At 37.0% G+C, this 9,667-nt stretch overlaps 1 pseudogene; it reads left to right on the top strand.

Annotated features, from left to right (window-relative positions):
- Window positions 1–1,721: 1,721 nt before the first annotated feature.
- Window positions 1,722–9,667, top strand: part of LOC107687845 (intron-binding protein aquarius-like) — a 58,905-nt pseudogene continuing 50,959 nt past the window's right edge.

Here is a 9,667-nt window from a genome sequence, read left to right as displayed (position 1 = left end):
TCCTGCAGAGTTTTGCTCCAACCTTGATAAAAACTCACCTGCTTGTAGCTTTCTAGTAACGTTCAGCTCGTAAATACGATCTATCCGACATGACTTGAATGCACCATTAGACCTTGATTAGCTTGATCAGGTGTGTTTGATTAAGGTTGGAGCTGAACTCTGCAGGACTGTGGCTCTCCAGGACCGACGTTGGCCACCCCTGCCATATATGTTCCTTTAGGTCAGGGGTTCTCAAACCTCTCCATGAAGTACCCCCAGCCCTGCACGTTTTGTATGTCTCCCTATATCTGACACACCCACTTCAGGTCTTGCAGTCTCCACTAATGAGCTGATGAGTTGAATCAGGTGTGATAGATGAGGGAGACATACAACATGGGCAGGGCAGGGGGTACTCCACGACGGGTTTGAGAACCGCTGCTTTAGGTCAGGGGTGTCCAATCCCGCTCCCAGAAGGCCACTTTCTTGCAGAGTTTAGCTCTAGCACACCTGTGTGGAAGTTTCGAGTAACCTGATGTCCTTGATTAGGTGTTTCAGGTGTGTTTAATTGGGGCAGGAGCCAAATTCTGCTGGAAGGTGGTCCTTAAGGAGTGGGATTGGACACCCCTGCTATAGGTCAAACAGTGGTTACAGGGATGGGCAACTTCAGGCCTGGAGGACTGCTGTTCTGGACTGTTTTGTTCCATTCCTAATCAAACACACCTGCCTGTTATTTTTAATCAATCTTAAAGACTTAGATTAGATTTTTCAAGTGTGTTTGATTAGATATGGAGCTAAACTCTGCAGGATAGTGGCCATCCAGGACCAGAGTTGCACATCCGTGCAGTCGCGCATAATTTTAGCAACGGTTTGATTCCCATTAAGATGTACGGCATGCCTTGAATGCAGTGTAAACTGTTGCAAGCAAATAAAATAAGATGGCAGAACATCACAGAGATTTGGGTTATTCTTTTGAGTTGGGCCAATAAATAATTGGGCCAGAATACCATATGTGAAGTTGGGTTAGATTCGGTTTGGTTTTTAAAACTAATTTGTGTCAGTGTGAAGAAGCAGGGCTACATTTGTTACTCCTTTTTTTGTTAGCTTGTTTTTTTCCCCAAGTCCATTCAATTCCTGGAGCTGTATTAAGTTGGCTTACTTGAGGCCATGCAAGGAAAGGACAGAAAGGAAAGGATGTGATGTGTGGCCAAGTATGGTGTCCCATACTTGGAATTTGTGCTCTGGTTTTTAAAGCTAATTTGTGTCAGTGTGAAGAAGCATGGCTAAATTTGGTTACTCCTTTTTTTGTTAGCTTGTTTTTTTCCCCAAGTCCATTCCATTCCCGGAGCTGTATTAAGTTGGCTTACTTGAGGCCATGCAAGGAAAGGACAGAAAGGAAAGGACGTAATGTGTGGCGTCCCATACTTGGAATTTGTGCTCTGCATTTAACCCATCGAAGTGCACACACACAGCAGTGAGTAGTGAACAAACATGCACACACCGTGAACACACACAGTTGGGGGTTCGGTGCCTTACTCAAGGGTGTCACCTCAGTTGTGGTATTGAGGGTGGAGAGAGCGCTGGTAAATTACTCCCCCCACCAACAATTCCTGTTGGACCTCAGACTCGAACCTGTGACCTTTGGGTTACAAATCTGACTCTCTAACCATTAGGCCACGACTGCCTCACATTAGGCTGTAATCTCTGGAGGTGTGTCTTGAGCATCTAGACCATCGAGACTGTAGGAGATGTGGCTAAGGATAGCTCCTCTAAGGGGATTACTAGAGGTGTGAGGGAGTGTCCTATGACATGCAAGAAAAGCCAGCGCTCAAGGATTAGGCCATTAGTAATTAGTTGGGACACTGAGTCACACCGCAGGCACCGAAGACACAGCCACTCTCTTATCTGCCACTCCTACACTGCAACCCAGACCAATACCTTCCACTATAAACCATGTCGAAGGAAAAACTGGAAGGCCTGGTGAAGCGCATGGAGGTGACCCTCGTGGAGATGGAGCAGCTGAAGCTGCACTGTGGCCGGCAGAGTGAGGAGCTGAGCCAGTCCTTAGGCCCAGGACATGAAGGAGGCTAAGGAAATCATCGAGCAGTTGCAGGACACCAAGTACGCTTTTGACGCAAAGGAGAGGCAAGCCCTGAAGCTCAGCCGACAACTATGAGAGACCACAAAAAACGGACTGGTGACCCAATGTTTACTAGGTGCATGTGGCGTGTTAATGGGAATTTTAGCAATTACAGAGACTTGTTACAAAAGAGTGAAGGAAACTACATGGACTTGGAAACCTATTTAATGATTACACACTGTGTGCTTCTGCTGGTGTGTTTTAGGAATGAACAAATATAAAATATGCCAATGCTGAGTGTTGATTTAAATGTTCTTTAGTTCATCCCTCAAAATGTTTGGTTTCAGTGTAATGAAAGAATGGCAAACTGCAGGTATTTTGCTAATAGAAGATCCTAGATTATGGCTGAAGAAGAGATTATCTAAATGTGAAATGGCAGAATCCTCCTGGAGACTATGCATGTGAATCAGTAGTTTTGAAGCAATCATGGAAACACTCTCTCTTTTGGACCCTAAACCCAAATCGCAGTGGTTAGGTTATAGATTGCACCAACATAGGTATTGGTGCCCTGAATAGTTGCAAAGATTAAATCCAAATATATCCCATTCCAGGTAATCGGTTTAGAAAGATGACTAGTTCAAGCTTTGCCATCTGCATGGAATTTCAAAATGCCTTTGAATGAAGACCTTGAATTATGGTTCTCTCGTTTTATACTCTAAACATTACACTAACTAATCACTTCTCTATTAAAAACTAGAGGTTTCTCTAATGCATTTTTGGTCCCTGTCACAATATGCAAAGCCAGCTATTTAGGGGGAAAAAAGAGGTATGCTGTTAGTCCATTTAAACCTGATAAAACAGGGCCAGTATTTGGCCTATCCCCAGTCCCTACATCCAATTTGTGAAATTTAGTGGTATTTTTTTAACACATTGTCCACTATTGGCGCGGTGGTTTCACATTAAAAATGCCTTCTAATTTGAATGATAAATGTATAAAATATTGGTATAAATCATAATTACAGATTAAAATCAGTGACTACACCACTACATTTATCACTCGATTATGTCTAAAATTAGAATAAGGTGCACTGAAAATCTGTGAAAGAATAAGTATCCCATCCTCATGAGCCTTGGACTAATGAGACATCCTAACGGTAAAGCATGGTGCATGGATGACTTTACACTGATTTTCTGCCTCAATGGTTTGTCCTAGAGTCAATGAGAGTATAAATGAGATGATCATCAAACATCACTCTGATGAAAATTATCTGTAAGGAGTGGATAAATCCTGTCAATACCAGCTCCTGAAGATAGAGGGTGCAGTTATTTGACCTCAGCAGACCAATGTATGTCTTGTTGAACTCTTGACTGCACAGAATATTTATCATTATTTATTAGATTACCTCCTTAAATATAGCTTAAATATCCATTTTTGGAAGTCTATACATAGGTTCATGTACATATTAAGCCATAAGAAGACTAGAGGATGAATCATGAATGTGACTTACTTTTTACTTGGTTAACATTAATATATTTGAATATATATGGGAAACATATGATGGAAGAACAATTGTGTAATTCATGAATTATTATAAGTTATTTATAAAGGCTATTTTTGTTGCACCTTAATACCACATTTTAAGTGAAAATGGAACCATGGAACAAGCATTGCTGAAAATGTATGCACACTTGATGTGTAATGCTTCACTTTGTAGCAGCATTGCCAACTTTGTGTGAGTTATTCCGACTGATCTACAATACATAATATAGATGTCAGTGGTTATTCAGACCAACAGCATGATTGTGAGTGTGATATTGCTTTTATAAAACAGTTCAAAACACCATTAGTTAATATTGAGTTACTCTGTGTATTTTTGCTCTACATACAAAAATCATTGTTTTCACTGACGGAAATTTAAAATACACAGAAAAAAAACACTTGAGTGAAAGTAAATAAAAAATACTACTGTACTAAAGAGTATAGAAAGTATAAGTAACCTATAAAAATAAAAACAAGAGAGGAGATTCTTAAATCATTTTGAATCATCTTCTTAATGCAAAGTGGATTAAATTGCAAATTATTATGTCAGAGAGACAAGTGGATTCACTTGTAGTAGGGATTAATTGTGCACCACACGAATAATAATGTGTCCATTTTTTATTTCACACAGTCCTTTAACACTGCGATGTTCGAGCAGCACACAAAAGCTTCTCTGTTTCAGAATGAATTGCTTAAGTGAATAATAATTCAATAAAACAATGACTCACTCGTAAAAACAGTCACTTGCCTCCACTACTAACAGCATCTGACAGTAGCAGCTCGAATAGCCTAATGTCTGTATGAAGTGTTTTTACTAAAGCATTACCCATTTTGAAGAAAGTATTAAGAATCTGTAAATTTATTTAAAAGGTCTGACTTTTTTTTTTTTCCAATACGCAAGTGTATTTGTAACAAACCTCATTATATTAGTGATGTCAAACCATTAATTGCATCCAAAATAAAAGTTTTTGTTAACATAATATATGTATTTATATATACATAATAAATATACACAGTTCACACACGTATAATGTAAACAAAAACTTTTATTTTGGATGCGATTAATCGCGATTAATCATTTGACAGCACTAATTTATATGTTTTCGTTTAATTACTTTTTTATGTTATTCTTGACAAAACATTATCGCAATTGTACTACAGTAAGAATAACTGTAACTGTGGCATAAGGTATGGCATTTGTAAATATGTTAATTGGCAGAAACTATGGTTACCATGTTATTTTTGTTAGGGGAGTTTTCCCCATTATTAAAATGTTAAAACTGAACGCTCCTTTTCTCAGAGCTGCAGTGTGTGTGTGTGTGTGTGTGTGTGTGAGAGAGAGAGAGAGACACGCACTGTGGACGTTTAACACCAGTCTTCCCTCACGCGCATCAGAGAGAGAGTTCAGACAGCCGATTCATATGCGTGAGTCGTGAGTTGCGAACATCAACTCTGCTTTCTCTCGACAGCCGAAACCAGTCACAGTGAGTTATTAATGTTCATTTCTGTTTTAATCTGTTTTCTGTGTGAGAAAGACCGTTTTCGAGGTTCTCGCTGAAACATGAGCAGTTTATCAAACTCTAGTTGTGTTGAGCAGTGTTGGGGAAAGTTACTTTTAAAAGTAATGCATTACAATATTGCGTTACTCCATAAAAAAGTAACTAATTACATTACTTAGTTACTTTTTATGGAAAGTAATGCGTTACGTTACTTTTGCGTTACTTTAAAATCTGGACAGGGCTTGCTTGTTTGTTTTTAAAATAAAAAAGTTATATTTTTGGCAAATATAAAAGCCTTTTCACACCAAAAGTGAAATGAATAAGCCTCAGGCTGAAGGGAAAGTAAATTTACGTCCGTACAGTAGAATGCAGAAGAAGACATTTCAACACACTTCAGCAATAAAAACAGACACAAATGTTTGTCTAGAGTAATTTGTGCTTATTAGTACGGTTGAACTGGATCAGTTGAAGCTCAGAAGCAAAGACATTGGTTAATAGAATGGGATTAAATACATAAAGGATATTTGTGTTGTTTAACATTTAATTATTGAAGGTTTGAGTCATATTCTGAGTTGCATTATTTTTATTCATTTTGAGGAATACTGAATCTGTGTTTTTTTTTTTTGTGAGTGAGATGAATTAATGCATATTCATATTTATTTTAGAACTACAGTAACATCTGATTTCTCTCAACATGGGGACAGGAGAGCTGTCAGTCAATAAATTGGAAAAAAAAAGTAACTTGCGTTACTTATTTGAAAAAGTAACTCAGATATTCTCTTGTAAATTAAAAAGTAATGTGTTACTTTACTAGTTACTTGAAAAAAGTAATCTGATTACGTAACTCGCGTTACTTGTAATGCGTTACCCCCAACACTGGTGTTGAGTGACCGTTTCTTCGGAGATAGATGTGGGAATCCTATTGAACTCTGGCTGGATTATTGGTTTTTATTGATCCACTATAGCAGTTTGATCGAAATGAACACTACTTTCAAATTTGATTGTGAAATCCTGTAAAAATGCTAGAGTAAAAACCTGTTAACAGTAATAGTCACACTTTAGTTTGGGGACCAATTCTCACTATTAACTACGACTTTTGCCTCAAACTCCTAATTTGCTGCTTATTAATAGTAAGTAAAGTAGTTGTTGAGTTTAGGTATGGGGTAGAGATAAAGTAATCTAAAATATGCAGAATAAGACATTCATATGTGCTTTTTAAAACAGCCCATATGCTAGTAATGTGCATGGTAATAAGCAACTAGTTAATAGTGAGAATTGGTCCTTAAAATAAAGTGTTACCATTGTAATAGATCTAACAGGAATTTCTTGTAATTTTACAGTAAAATATTGTGTTACATGTACAGCGAAAAAGATCAAAGAGTGAAAACCCATAATTGACATTGTGTGTGACACTTCATATTTGATGGTTTTTCATTTTCTTTTCTTGTTATGTTATGATGTACATTAGGGTTTTATGTTTCATCGTATGTTGTTAAATGAATGTTTATTGTGCTATTTTAGTGTGTTGCCATGATGCTGTTTAGTATTTGTGTGAATTACAATGTGACCTTCTATGTATTAGTATTTACATCAGTTTGTGATTAAAAAAAGCGAATTGTGATTAACTTTGATTCATCATGTTATTTTTTAAGGTGGTTGTGTATTATAAAGGTACATAGGTAGGTAATTTGGCAAATATGGTATATTTTTTTCAGTTAATTGAACTTAAATTGTTGCTACTATACTTTTATGCTATTGTTCTGGCAATCACAGCTGCTGTTTTTTGTTGTTGCATAAATTGCAGATGTAATAAAGGCGCAGGTAGATATCATTAGATGTGAGTGACACAGTTTCTGTCTCTTCAGGTTTTTAAGCGTGCGCCCACACACTTCCCTCACTTCTTCAAGTGTGTGATGGAGTCGTGTCTGTCGGGCGAGCAGCTCGGCCTGTCGCTGAAGGAGCAAACAGTGCTTCTGCTCTTCCTCGATCACTGCTTCAACAGTCTGGTTAGTTTCCAATCATTAGCAATTGTTAATAACCTCCTATATTTGCATCTGTTGATTTCGGTCCCTCTTTTACTACCTGACCTGTTGTTTTCTGGGCACACCACTCAGTGGCACTGTTGCCTTGCACAGAGCAAACAGACTGGAATATATGGTTTTTTTTAACTGCGCTCAAAACACACTGTGCAAAACACTTCAGAAATGAAACCAAATAGCAGCTCAAGGGTTCATGTGTATAATGACCGTTTCAATCCAAAGCTGTTTTCTTCTGTTTTTGGGTTGTGGCTAATTTGAGGCATGGTGTCTCCCCACCCAGAAGCAGATGGTCCATTTGCATTGTTGATGAGATTTCATTGTCTAGTGTTTGTATGCTAATCATGTACATTTCTGCTTACGCGTGTGCTGTGGATGACGACTATCGGTTTGAGTAGCAATAGAAATGAGCATCATAATGTCCCTGAGTAAATGCAATCATGCTGTGGTCAAAAAACAGCAACGGCAAACAGACTGAAGTCATGAGCTGATTAACGCTTTCTAGGCTGAAAGTACAGATGCTGTGAGAGGATTTTCATGCATTTTCACCCTCGTTTTTTTTTTTTCTGTGTTTGTGTGTGAATTTTCAGTCACAGGAAATAAATGCAATGTGATTTTCACATACAGAAAACAAGACAAGTAGTGGGAGCACAGGGGCGCTGCTCAATTTTAACTGCATAGTGACTGAATGCAGTGATCATACTGCCCAGTGATGACAGCAACACTGAAACAAAAAAACATTGTCTCCAAAGTCTTTGCATTTAGTGTAGCTAATGTGATATTAGGTTTGTTTCCCAGACCTCCCAGAAGATATTGTTCTGTTTCTCTGTGACTACAGGAAGTGGACTTGATCCGTGAGCAGGTGCAGAAGCTGGTCTCTCTGCCCATGTGGATGTGTCTGCTGCCGGTGAATATTATGTTTCATGTCCCGTACATTACACCAGCCACATTTTCCTGAATTACAAATCTTGCAGATTACAAAATGTGTGTATTATAGTACAAAAACTCAATTTTATATTCAATTAAAATCAGTGTTGTTACATATTTCATACATTAATCACGCTAATAACATAATTCATTATAAAGAGGTGAACAGTAAACACAAACAAAGATGATCTTACATGGAAGGAAATTTGAGCAGCATCTTAAAATGAAATGAATACTTTTGTAACATTAAAATTTTTCACATAATTATAACTTTTATAAATCATATATCATTAGTATTATTATTATTTATTAACATAGTAGTAGTAGTAGCAGTAGCAGTAGTAGTAATATTCAAAGATATAGTAGGGTGTAACGGGGCTAAAGGCACCCCGGGGTAAAAGGCGTCTTTGATATTATTTTCATCTAAACCACTAGATGGCACAAAAACGTGGCGTAGCTCTTTCCAAAACATTCGCTTTTCAAGATGCACGTGTATATCTGTCTGATCCTTGACGCGATCGCGTGCAGCAGTGCAAAGATGATTCTGTGCTTACTTGATCTAATATATATATATATTTTTTTTTTAAATGTTGTAGATTTAAGTAGCAAATGAGAATCGCTAAAATGAATGCATATATTTTGAGACAAAGATATTAATCATATCATATAATAAAATATCATTTGTTGTTACTACTGTAAATATATATTCAGTTATTATTGGATATCCTTCAATACTTTCAGAATCTTTACTTATTAAAATGATTTTGTTTCTGTATTTTAAAATATATTTTTTTATATTAACATATTTTAATGACAGTATATTTATTGAACAAAAAATTTTTTTTTTATTCTTCAAAATAAGCAGAAAATAGTACAAACTTAGCTAAAGTGACTGTTTTGAACTTAGACATGATTAAAAAAAAACACATTATTTTTGCTGAAGTATTTGTATCAATACCGTGTGCCTTTTACCCTGTGTGTGGGGTAAAAGGCCCCTCTTGCCACCTCATACATTTATAAGATTTTTAAACAAAATAAACAACTTGAATTATTTATTTTGACACAAAATCTGTTGCTCCATTAATGTTCAATACAACGTATGTATTTTATATATTTCCCATGTTCCATACTGTATACTTTCATACATTGACAAGACTGGAGTCTGTTTTGGCCACTACTTTAGATGTTTGAAAGTGACTCCAGATTTTGTGGTTATTCAGATGAGACTGCAGCAGGAACTGAAGAAGGTCCCAAAACTGCAGAAGTTCTGGAACCTCATTAAAAAGAACTATGAGAAGATGGAGCCGCAGGATACGGAGCAGTAAGAAACACCTCCAAACAATGTGCTGTGAGTCTCATGAACTGTGTTTTCACAGAGCTAAGAAAGAGCGCACATTTCTCGCTTCTCTCATCAAGAAGTTCCTGGTGGTTCTCATGTCCATCTCTGCCGCATGTAAACCAGTTTATTCACACCAGAGTTTTGACTAATATTCTTTTTGGAGTAATATATAATTGATTGTGTTTATACCTTACTCTGTGCACAGTGGGTTTGGTTTGAGGTTTTTATAACAGTAGAGCAGATACTGACATAAAATGATCTAAATATCAG

This window comes from Sinocyclocheilus anshuiensis, unplaced genomic scaffold, assembly GCF_001515605.1.
Source record: "Sinocyclocheilus anshuiensis isolate Anshui unplaced genomic scaffold, SAMN03320099.WGS_v1.1 scaffold197, whole genome shotgun sequence".
Lineage (NCBI taxonomy): Eukaryota > Metazoa > Chordata > Actinopteri > Cypriniformes > Cyprinidae > Sinocyclocheilus > Sinocyclocheilus anshuiensis.
This window is presented reverse-complemented; position numbering and strand designations above follow the sequence as displayed.